We start from the raw sequence: 12,871 nt of genomic DNA, 5'->3' as shown, positions 1-12,871 counted from the left end.
CCCCCTAATGCTTCAGAATGTATAGTTACATCCTGCAGCTTCGGGGTGTGTAAGAAAGGCGATCAAGGGACGATCGCGGTCCATACAATGCGGCTGCCGGCTTTTTCTGAGTTTCTCATCGGAGCTGCTAACCCTTTAAATGCCACTGTCAATTCTAACAGCGGCATTTAAATGCCCCAATTGATATTTTGGGTCCCAGGGCTGTCATAGCAGAATGCCTATCATAGTAACAATATGTTAGGCTGAACAGAGACAATGTCCATCTAGTTCAACCTGTTTCCAACCCCCCTTGTTGATCTAGAGGAAGGCAAAAAAAACCAAAACAAATAAAAAGCACATAGAGAGATAGCTGCCAATCATTGGCTGGAGGGTGGAGTGGGTGTGGCTAGCCTGCAGCTCATGAATATGTAGAACTAGTTTAGTGTCTTGGTGCTACTAGAAAAATGCAAGTTTCTCTAAACTCCTGCACAGATCCATATAGCAGTCATATCACTGTGATTAGTGTGACCAGCACTACCTTATAGGCTCTCTGTGAGGACTGCAAAAACATGGTGGAAGATTCCCTTATAAAGGCCATGCAATGCTCCTCTGGGACGATACAATACCTCGGTAGCATGCCTACAAGTCAATGTACAGGCAGGCAACGCATTTTGGATCCTGGTAACTCTGGTGCTGCAAGGCATTAGTGCTAACCAACTAACCACTATGGTGATAACAATGTGAAAATGAGTAACATAAATAGAATACTTCTTTTAATGTTTATCTTAAATTTTTATGCACTATTAGTGTGTTTTATTATCAGTAATTGGCCTGTTTTGAATAGTTAACGTGTATTTAAAGAGTCTGGTTCAGTGGGTTGTTAGGGCATGAAGAAGGAATAATTTGAAATGCGTTCCTTGCTTGTGCTGCATAGACATGCTTGTATGATATTAACTATAAGCGAATAAAGAATTTCTATTATTGGATGGACTAGAGTGCTGGATGTCATCATAAGGCTTACTGATATGATCTGAAAACTCTGACATCACTCTGTGCACTGGCGATTCGAGCATATCCAGATGAGTGGACTTTTTCTCTTCTTTTTATATGATCACTGAGGATATAAGATAAAGCCAAAGTCTTCTTTAGAAGAAAAAGATAACCACATATAGTGTGGCAAGTTTGGGGTATTGAGCTCATTGGAACACCATCTTCCCTCCTACTAGATTTGTGGTCACACCTCAGTAACCCATGTCCATGCCAAAATTGGTGGTAAAACTCAGGAAGTCCATTTATTTTGGTAACAGAATAGATAACAAAGGTAACGATCTTCGCACTGTTGTTTTAGTCACAGTACACACATGTAATACATAACAGAAATCCTAGACATCTGGCTACTAAATTCACGTAGGCTTTCATGTCCTACCACCGCACCCAGCCAGGGTGTCAATCTAGGGTGCGTCCTTCCCTTTCAGACTCATGATATTCCCACCGCTTGGTCCACATCGGACCTCAAGTTTGCAGCCTTTTCAGCTCCTTCTGAGCTATCTCCATCTTCTTTTCCTCTCAGCAGAAGTGTGGCTGGAGGTTCTAACTCCTTCAGCCATACCCATACAGCTGTTCCAGCTACTTGGCCTCAGTCTGCCTGTTTTCAGGCCCCCTAAAGCCCATCTTGTATACTGCATAACCACAATATACAAACTGTTTTGGTGTTCTTACTCCTCATCAGTGGCCAGTATCTTGTGGCTAGTTGGGTATGAGGCCTATGATGTGGGCAAAGAGGGGTATAGTTTCTCTATGTGGTAACTCTCTAGTAGGTGTGAGGAGACTTAAAAGGCCATGTGTGCTCCTCTGGGAAATTTATTATGTAAATTGCAGATGTTACAATGCCTTTGTACCACCACCTACTAGAAGGTAGCATTCCTACAAGTCAATGTCCAACCTTCTAACAGGCCTTGTAACATGACTGGAAATATAAGCCACGTATTTGAGGTCTCATGTCTACTTTGGATAATGCTGAGGAAGGGGACCTATGAGTCTCTAAAACACTTTGATTGCTATACCCTGTGTGGAATAATTTCTTTATTTTGCGTTTCCATTATTCAAAAAAATTTAAAGAAAAAAATGATGAGGACAAATGAAGGGACTGCAGAGAAATTACCTACACAACAATTTTTGAAAACATGGAATCATTTACCTGCATTTACTACATAAATGTCCATAAAGAAGATAAGGTTTAGCACCCTAGGAATTACCCTACAGGATATTTCCAAAATTGTGATTTCTCATTTCTTGTCATATTATGAAATGTCCATGCGGTCTTGTATACTGTCTGTTGGACTGTCTAATATAATGGTGTCCAAGGAGGTGGCAGCATCAACGGTGTAGAAATTGTAGAAAAAGGTTTTATTGCTCCATAAAATGGCGACGTTTCGACTTAATCTAAGTCTTTTTCAGGCTTGAAAAAGACTTAGATTAGGTCGAAACGTCGCCATTTTATGGAGCAATAAAACCTTTTTCTACAATTTCTACACCGTTGATGCTGCCGCCTCCTTGGACACCATTGCATTTATTTGGGGTTGGGTTCATGACCCCACAGGTGGCTTGGCATACACGGATTGGAACCTCTGCACTGAAGTGCATGTGTTAGGTGTGCTGCGGGACTTTCCTATTTCTACGGACTGTCTAATATAAAGATGACTGCATCTCACAACATACCAAACAGTAAAAATGTACTGTTACCAATCTCGATTCATTTTCATTAGGCTGGACAATTTCACTGTTGAAATTCCCAAGTTTTGGAACTCATACTCAGGGCTCATGCAGATGAGCATAGTTGTCAGCACTGCTAGCAGCGAGGAAGGCCCGCTGCTGACAGCGCTGTGAAAATCGCGTGAATTTAGGCTCCATGAAGCTGCCTGTTCACATGCTCCAAGGTGCGGGCTACATGCTTTCAAGGCTCAGAGCCAACATGCAAGTTTGCACTCACATGTCCTATCTTAGGTGCGCGGATTTTCACGCACCTTACAACCTCCATGTGAATGCTTCTATAGGAACCTGTTGGTTTCTATTAGAAGTATGTTCTGCATGCTGCTAGCAGCACAGATAACTACACTCGTCTGCATAAGCCCCTAGGAGAAGTGAGGACGGCATAAAGTATTTTTTACTCTAGAAATGGGATTCATTTTATGTAATCTCTGGAATTTCTGGGTTTAGATTGGGATTTTGATATCCAACATTATTATTTAAAGGGGTTTTCTAATTATTACATACATTGGTGGCAGTGAAGGGATGAGTTATATACCGTGTTTCCCCAAAAATAAGACCTACCCAGAAAATAAGCCATGACCTCATTATTAGCGATTTTCGGGAAGGCTTGAAATATAAGACCTACCCTAAAATTAATCCCTAATTGCAGTTACAGATGTCCCCTAAAAATAAGACCTAGTGCAACTTTTGGAGAGAAATTAATATAAGACCCTGTCTTATTTTTGGGGAAACATGGTGTATATAGAAAACTACAATAGTACTCACCTCTCCCCTGCCATACGACTCTCCTCACCACCGCTCCTGTCTTCTGGTCTTCTGTTTACTGTGGCTGAAGTGGTCACATGGTTGCTTACCCACGTGACCGCTGCAGCCAGTAGGAGGCCGACATCTCAAATGTCCGGGACGGATTCTACATGCAGGAGGCCTGTAGTGGATTCAGCCTATGAACCCAGCCGGTGACTCTACATGCGTCAATCAATCGTATAATTGTATTAAGCATGACCGCAGAGGCTTGCAGGTGGAAATGCGCAGTACAGTTTTCTGTTTTTTGAAATTTGTATTTCCTGTGCCAGTGCTTAGCGATAATGTGGGTACCCACAGATGCGGGTTGAACACCTCCATTGACGTCAGTGGAGGCCGTTCACGCGGATTCCGCGGTAAAATGAAAAATGCATACCTTTCAATGCCTGCCTTTTACCGCGGAAAGTCAGTGCGGATGCCGGTTGTAGAATCTGCAATTCAAATCCAGTTGTATGAGCCTGGCCTTGTATGTATTCTTGTTGATTACTAATAACAAATCAATTATATCTCGAAATCATTGAAGTGCTGAGTTTATTAATTATCAGTAGTAAGATCATACTCAGGCACCTAATTATGAAATGTCATGCATTTCTTGTGAAGCAAGATACCTTTATAGCACAAGTCGCTAAGTGAGAGAGTTCTATCAAGGTCTGGATTATAGGGTTAGCAAATGGGCCAATTGTTTTAGGAGCTCCACCATCTAGGAACCTTTATTACCCAGTTGTCATTAAGGCCCATTTAGACGCAACGTTCACCGCTCAAAATTAACTCAAAAGACATCTTTTGAGCGATAATTGTTGCGTGTAAATGTGCCCATCTTTCACTGTTCTGCCGAACGATGAATTTCAGTTCTGCCTGAAATCCATCGTTCAGCAGAACAGCTAATAAGACGGACCGCACACTGTGCTCTGCCTAGGGAGCGCTGATAACAGCTGATTGTTTTGTCTCAGCTGTTCTCAGCTGTCAGCCCTGCCGGAGAGAAAAGAGAATGTAATCAGGGAACAGCAGGTGATCTGTTCCCTAAATACAGCTACCAGCGGCTCACATGCTACTAACTGATACTAATAGGCATTAGTACCAAGCAGTAATTTATGCAAAAAGATCGCTCAAAAGTCATCTTTTGAGCCATCATCTTTGTGGTGGAAATGCACCTTTACACCTTGCCAACTGTATTTGGAAAGATACAATGCAGTTGCCAATGTATATATTGGCTTCTGTCAACATCAAAGAGATATGCTGACAATTATCTTATAATTCTGTATTGCTAAATGAGTCATATATTTTAATGACATGTGTACTAAGTACAGGAGCCCCCATCAACCTTGATCTTACCTTGTTTATATCTTAATCGCAAAACTATATCTAATGACCTGATGATGGTGAATTCTAGGGGCAGTTACTCCCCACTAATCCTCCTTGACCTCTCCGCTGCATTTAGCACTGCTGAGCATGACCTCCTCCTCGCTATGCTTTGCTCTATTGGCCTAAAGGACATGGCTATTTCCTGGTTCTCCTCCTATCTCTCTGATCACTCATTCAGCATCTCCTTTGCTGGCTCTACCTCCTCTCCACTTTCTCTCACTGTTGGGGTCCCCAAAGGCATTGCCCAGTGTCTTGGGGTCACACTGGTTTCTGACCTCTCCTTCACCCCCCACATCCAATCTCTGGCCTGAACATGCCACCTGCACCTCAAGAATATTGCTAAAATCTGTCCGTTCCTCACCACGGTTATGCTAAAGACACTCGTCATCCTCATCCACTCCCGATTCGACTACTGCAACTTGCAGCTCAATGGCCTTCTCTGCACCAGGCTCTCCACTTTCCAATCCATACTAAAGATGGCAGTTTTCCTATCCAGCCGCTTCTCAGATGCCTTTGCACTATGCCAATCACTGCACTGGCTGCTTAATCATTGCAGAACTAAATTCAAACTTATCACCCTCACCCTCAAAACCCTCCACGGCACCGTGGCACCGTACATCGCCTTCCTTCTGTCCATACATCACCCAGCCTCCGATTCGCTAACACACTCAGACTAAACGCCCCTCTAATACGATCCTCACATGCTCACCTTCAGGACTTCTCTAAAGCAGCATCATTCCTCTGGAACGCACTACCCCATAACATCCGGACAATCCATGATGCACAAAACTTCAGACGTGCCCTAAAAACACACCTCTTCAGGGAGGCATACCAAATCTTTGGATCTAATCCCCCACCCACTACATGCTCCCTCCCCCTCCCTATTGGCTCCCCACACTTTCTTCTTTGCCTATTGTATACCTCTCCTGCTCAGTACTTGTTAATGTCTATAAACTGTTTTCCTTCATAAATGTGGATACTGGATAATATTAAGAATGAAATGTAGCTAAAGTTTTACTGCTGCTCTGAAACAATACATTCTATGGCTGTAGATTCACTGTAGTTATATCTCCTCATATTTTGGACTACAGACAGTGTTTTTTGTCCCCCACATCAGCTTTATCATAAGCAAGTGGCATGAAGCATGTTTTCCATTTAAAAATATATGAATATAGCAATCACTAACATGAATGTTGCAACGTGATACATTAAGTCAGAGTATTGTACAGTACATTGTAGTACATTGTTAAGTTATCATAATGTGTTTAATGGCAGGGCAACAATTGCTACATCTGTATACTGCTTTGGTCTCTATTGGACTAGGATACAGTATACTGGGCAAGCAAGAGGAAATCATTCCGAGTATCTAACCATCAGCTATAAGAAACAAGTACATACACTACATTGCATTGAAAAGAGTGATAAGCCAATAAGAACTAATAGCTTATTTCAGTTAAGAAATATAGATCTCACTCGAGCAAGGAATCTGCAAACAATCTGCAGGAAATTTATTGAAAACCACAAAATTTACATCAAATGGCAAATAATCTGCCAAGTAGCAACAGAAAATACTACAATAGCTAATTAAAGTGCTCGGTAGCTCCTAATAAGTGTAGATACTGAATGTTTGACTTGAGAAAAACAGAAACTTAAAACATCACTAATATATTTTCCATCAGTATTATAGATTATTAAAACATACTGTATATTTGCAATTATTATCGCTACATTTTATTACAATCATTTCTGCAATATTGAATGAAAACAGTTGTTCTACTAATGTTATGTTGCTAATATCTAATTCCTCTTAAAATACAAATATTAAAGTATTACTATCACTACGTTTTATTATCACAATGCACATTTTACTATTTCTACACCACCGAAATAACAAAACAATCTCATATACAGTAACATTTTTAAAAGAACACATTTAATTCGAGGTGTCTTACTTACCAGGAAGCTGCATGCAAAGGATAAAAAAACTTTTTTTCTTATGACATAACTTTCAAATTTTTAAAAATTCATAAATGGTCCTCGGTGTAAGCCCAATTAAAAAAATGTAACTAATAACAGAACAAAAAAAGAAAATAAAGATTAATTACTGTTGGCCACTTACGGGAACTGTTTGTTTTCGCAATGTGTATTTGCACTAAGCAGCTGAACTTTGCCTTTTAATACTTGGCTTTTAGTTGGAGTGTGTACACTGTATATTTCACAAAAAAAAAGTCAATTCTCCCACAAATAAGATATCTTTGTGTTCATAAATGTAGTCATTTGTATTTGATTTGTCAAATGATTTTTGAATAAAATTTACTACGTATGACAGATCAGACCTATAATCATGAAAACATTTAGAGACCGTTTGGTTCACTTTCCAAGTGTTCTATTTGCAAATCCATGTTTCTTATAGGAAGTTGAAAAGGGTGGTTTCAATTCACAAAACCATAGAAGAATTTGGGAATATAAATTGATAACAACTTTTGACATGCTGAATAATGGGTTAAATTTTTCCCCAGGATTTATGCGTGAATGGCAGGTGTGAGACATTTATTGCACAGATAAGACTGCTGGCCTGTTGAAAACCCCAATCAACAGTAATACAGGGACCTTAAACTTCCAATCCCTTATCAGTGTCCAGTTAAAAATATTTGTGTACCTCTTGCAGCATTCCTGGCCTGATGACCCCCCCCCCCCCCCCAACAGTAATTCAGGAACCATAAAAGTTTCACTCCCTTATCAGTGCCTAGACCAAAAAGTTTGTTTTCTGTTGTAGTATTCCTTTTAAGTGCAAACCAATCACATCCATTTCTGTGCCTTGTCATAAGTATGTATGTTATAAGTTTGTATAACTATTCATGCCTCTTCAGATCTTTTCCATTTTTAGCCTGACGAAGAGCCCGAGAGGTTCGCAAGCTGCTATTACATCATGTATTTCTGTTAGCCATTAAAAGGTATCATATATACAAGATTACTTGGTTTCTCTTGCGGGGAACAATCACATTTTGCTCTACTGGCGACACGGTACCAAACCTTTGTTTTCATTCAAACTTCCTATCATCACAAATGTTCGATGACTACCAGTCTTAGGAAGAAAGATGGAGAGAAAATCTGCCATTTCCAATTTCAAACACAATTTCAAACACATGCAAGCTTCACTTTGTTCGAGCTTGTAGTAAAATAGAATTGGAGATGAGTGTCTCCAGTCTGTCTGTTGATGATGTACCCGTAGGGTTCTGCCGTCTCACTCTATGATGATGGTGATCTGGATTCACAGGAGCGATCTGCAGAACAAGGCACAGTTTATCACTCCTCTGAGGACATTGCACCTGATTGTACATCATTATCAACTATATGGGAGAGTTACATTCAGGGCTGTTACTGAAATAAATGATGGTGAGAAATATTTGGTTGGTATACTGTATAGATGTCGCAGTGGGTATTGCTCACCATCTACAAAGAATGAGCTGGTATTCTTGTATCTTGTCACCACCAGGCTGATGGGTGGAGACAGGCTGAGGTGAAGGGAATACCCAAAGTATCTTATTGGCAGCCACATACACACCTTCACTGCTGTGCCCAGATCTCTTTGGTGGCTGCTGATTGGCTGCTTTTATACACACCTTCAGCCACCTTCAGCGAGCTGCCAAGAGCAGCAGGAAAGCCTTCACAGAGGCTACAGGCATCCTGCTGCTGTGAATCGGGGGCTATCACAGCGGGGGTGAATAGAGCAGCTGGCCGGGAAACAGCGGCCATGAGCAGTGGAGCCGGGCTGCTGAGGGAATCCCACAGGGATAACCAAAAAGTCCCTGCTGGCAATTGCGGAAAAATGTGCATTTTTCTGCGGTGTCCAGAAGGTCTCCATTATTATTATATTAATGGAGACCTCAAGCCTGGGAAAAACACGCTAAAATAGAGCATGATGTGATTTTTTTTACCGCAGCGTAAATCCCTCTGTGAAGGGGACCAGCAGTGATATCACATATGTGGGGTTTAGCTGGAATGTTTAATATGCTTCATGAAAATAGGGGAAAAAAGTAAAACAGAGTTTCAAAAAAAAAATAGTTTGTTTTTTTTTGTACACTAATGATTTAGTCCCTGGCCTGTATCTGGCGTCCTGTTGCCATGATAACCTGACGATTCACCCCCACTGAGAGCCGCAGCTTGGCTCCACTGTTCAACACCGCTTATGGCAGCAGCCCAGCACCACTGCTCACAGCCGCTGTTTCCTGGCCGGCTGCGCTGTTCACCTCTGCTAATAGCAGCAGCCCGGCTCCACTGCTCAGCCCCGCTGTTTTCCGGCCACCTGCGCTGTTCACTCTCACTGTGATCGAGCCCAATTCACTGCAACAGGACGTCTGTAGCTGGCATCCTGTTTCCATGATAATCGGGCAATTCACCCCCGCTGAGAGCCGCAGTCCGGCTCCGCTGTTCACTCTCGCTCATAGTAGTAGCCCGGCTCCACTGCTCACGGCCACTGTTTACCGGCCGACTGCGCTGTTCACCCCAGCTGATAGCAGCAGCCCGGCTCCCGATGTTCACCCCCGCTGTTTCCTCTGCTGGTATTTTGATGCCACCAGGAATTCCTGGTGGAGTCAAGATTGACAGGGGGTGACACCCCATGTTCCTGATTGGCTGCACACGGTGTTCGCCTAGAGGTCCTATAAGGGCACTAAAGATGAATAGAAAAGGCATACAGTGGCCGGCACCGCTGCAGCCGCACACCCCCAAGAGCAAGTGCCTTCCCCGGCAGCGGGCTAGAAGGCGGAATTCCCCTCAGTGTAGAGCTGCTGCACGCCGTCAGCAGCAAGAAGGGCAAACAGAAGTGACAATGCTCTGCCGAGAGTGGACATCACGGACCACTGATGCGGCTGGCGCAACGGAGCTGACAGGCGACGTCTGGCGCAGAGGCATGAGGCAACGGAGGCATGAGGCCGCGGCAGGGATGGAGGCGTCAGCTGGCGGCCAGGACAGAGAGGTGAGCGGCTGGCCACGTAACCCGGTTGGCTGAATTGGTGCCCGGGACGGACCAGAGACGCTGCAGCATCTGCATTGATGTGTCCCAGCGCTGCAGCCTTAGCCTGAGGGTTACTATAGTTCTTAGGCTAACATTATGACATGTAAATGCTGCCATGTTACAGCGGTAACATGCCAGCTTTTGCAGGTAATACTGTAAGCCTAAGAACTTAATGGGGTTGTCCCGCAAAACAAAGTGGGTCTATACACTTCTGTATGGCCATATTAATGCACTTTGTAATGTATATTGTGCATTAATTATGAGCCATACAGAAGTTATCAGAAATTTTTCACTTACCTATTCCGTTGCTAGCGTCCTCGTTTCCATGGAGCCGTCTTATTTTCAGCGTCTAATCGCCAGATTAGACGCGCTTGCGCAGTCCGGTCTTCTTCTTTTCTCAATGGGGCTCCGTGTAGCTCCGTGTAGCTCCGCCCCGTCACGTGCCGATTCCAGCCAATCAGGAGGCTGGAATCGGCAATGGACCGCACAGAAGCCCTGCGATCCACCGAGGGAGAAGATCCCGGCGGCCATCTTCAGCAGGTAAGTAAGAAGTCACCGGAGCGCGGGGATTCAGGTAAGCGCTGTCCGGTGTTCTTGTTTAACCCCTGCATCGGGGTTGTCTCGCGCCGAACGGGGGGGCTGTTGAAAAAAAACAAAAAACGTTTCGGCGCGGGACAACCCCTTTAAGTAACGCTCAGGCTAAGGCTGCAGCGCTGGGACACATCAATCCACACTGTGCTGCTAGGACCTTTATGCCTTCGCCCTATCGGGAACGCATATTTGTAGTTTACGCTTAGGTTAAGCAGCGCTGCTGATTAGAGCCACCTGATTGGCTCTTCGGCACCACGTGACTACACAGCGTGCACGCGCATTGCCTTCAGCAGCCGTGCACTACACACTACAGTTAAGCAGACGTGCGCTACACACTACACTTAAGCAGCACGGGGTTAGGGTTTAGGGTTAGGGTTTAGGGTTAGGTTTAGGGTTAGGTTTAGGGTTAGGTGTAGGGTTAGGTGTAGGGTTAGTTTTAGTGTTTACGGTTAGTGTTTAGGGTTAGGTTTAGGGTTGGGGTTAGGGTTAGGTTTAGGTAATCCTAACCCTAAACCTAACCGTAAACCTAACCCTAAACCTAACCCCGTGCTGCTTAAGTGTAGTGTGTAGTGCACGTCTGCTTAACTGTAGTGTGTAGTGCACGGCTGCTGAAGGCAATGCGCGTGCACGCTGTGTAGTCACGTGGTGCCGAAGAGCCAATCAGGTGGCTCTAATCAGCAGCGCTGCTTAACCTAAGCGGAAACTACAAATATGCATCGGGAACTAGGGGTGTGACAGGGCAGTTCCTCCTGTCAAACCCCTAGCTTCCCATGGCATCTTGATACAATAATACCTACCCTGTTCATAGCAGCAGTCTGGCTCCACTGCTCACGGCTGCTGTTTCCTGGCCGGCTGCGCTGTTCACCCCCGCTGTGATAGCCCTCATTTACTGCAGCAAGACGCTTGTAGCTGGCATCCTGATGCCATGACAACCCAGTGACGCAGAGGGAGCCCCCTCCCTATTTGAAGCCTTTTCTGCTGCTCTCTGCAGCTCCCTGAAGGTGTGTATAAAAGCAGCCAATCAGCAGCCACCAAAGAGCTCTGGGCACAGCAGTGAAGGTGTGTATGTGGCTGCCAATAAGAAGCTCTGCATGTTCCCTTCACCTCAGCCCTTCTCTACCCATCAGCCTGGTGGTGACAGAATTCCGAATGAGCTCTGGTATAAAAGGAAGGCTATTGTGGAGCGAGGTCAGGCACCTCTACCTGTTAACAATAGAGGAGTTTTCTGAGCTGCGATGAGCTACACTGGGACACATCATTGATTTTTAATCCATTTCAAAGTAGCGGTTTAGTTTTTTGAACAACCTCACTGCTATTTCTTGACCTGTAGGAAGGGTTACGTCTGCTACCATTACTTGTTACATCAGTTACCATCATGTTCTGTAATGGCAGTATTAACATACAGAGAGTACTGACAAAATCAAACTTCAAAGAAGACATCGGTGTACTCTGTGGCCCAATCTAATCTTAAGTGTCCTGCTTCACAGGAAATAAAAGTTACTTATAATTAGTGTTGCTCATTGTGATCTGCTGTGAGCAAAAATCAAGCACATTTTTGCAAAATCGGATTGAATTATCCCAACCCGAATTGTAGCAAAAATTGAGATCACTTTACAAATAAAAGTAGAAGAGGTAGGGGTGCACATGTCCCTGTTTTCTATAAAAGTGTCTCACTCTTGGACACTGCTGGGATCATAGGTTCAAATCACATGACGATAATATCCGCATGGACTTTGAAAAGCTTCATCCAGATGAACCTACAACTCCAGAACTGCAAAGCAGCAGTGCAAACAACTGAGCTACCACAATTCTTCCTTGTTCTTAGAGGAAGAAAAGTTGGAGAAAAATAAGAATAATAAACACAAAGAAAACATGCAAACTCCATGCAGATGTTGTCCATAATAAACCATGAACCTAGAACCTCAGTGCTACAAGGCGATAGTGCTAGTCATTGAGCCACCAAGTTACTTCTTTTTTCCCCCTCCTGCTTCTTCTTCTCCAGAGGAAGTGAAGGAGAAAAAGAAGGAGAAGGAAAAGTAGATCTTCTTATGCTCCTTCATCTTCTTCCTCCTTTTCTTCTGCAGCGGCCTAGAGTCAGCAGGAGTAGCCCAAGTGGAAACTCCAGCTTGTGTCATGGTAATGGCATGGTAATACCTTGAACAGTGGCTTGTGCAGTACTGGAAAAGTACAGGTATGGTGACTCAGTTGCTAGCACTGCTGCATACTGGAGTTGTAGGTTCAAATATGACCAAATGTAAGCTTCTGGATGTTATCTTTTTTTTAAAGTCTATGTAGATGTAATCCTTGATAGGATTTGACTCTAGGATGCCTGCACTGAAAAGCAAGAGTGCT

The 12,871-nt window shown here is 43.7% G+C and overlaps 1 protein-coding gene across 1 annotated transcript in view; it reads right to left on the bottom strand.

The window, feature by feature from the left end:
- Positions 1-3,969, bottom strand: part of LOC136624788 (mannose-binding protein C-like) — a 34,341-nt gene extending 30,372 nt beyond the window's left edge. The window contains exon 1 of the mRNA XM_066598724.1: positions 3,926-3,969. The gene's annotated coding sequence lies outside the window, so the exon portion shown is untranslated. The remainder of the gene's footprint in view (positions 1-3,925) is intronic.
- Positions 3,970-12,871: the final 8,902 nt, after the last annotated feature.

The sequence above is a fragment of the Eleutherodactylus coqui genome, chromosome 4 (genome assembly GCF_035609145.1).
Source record: "Eleutherodactylus coqui strain aEleCoq1 chromosome 4, aEleCoq1.hap1, whole genome shotgun sequence".
Classification (NCBI taxonomy): Eukaryota; Metazoa; Chordata; class Amphibia; order Anura; family Eleutherodactylidae; genus Eleutherodactylus; species Eleutherodactylus coqui.
Note: the sequence above shows the minus strand (reverse complement) of the source record. Positions and strands in the feature narration are given on the sequence as shown.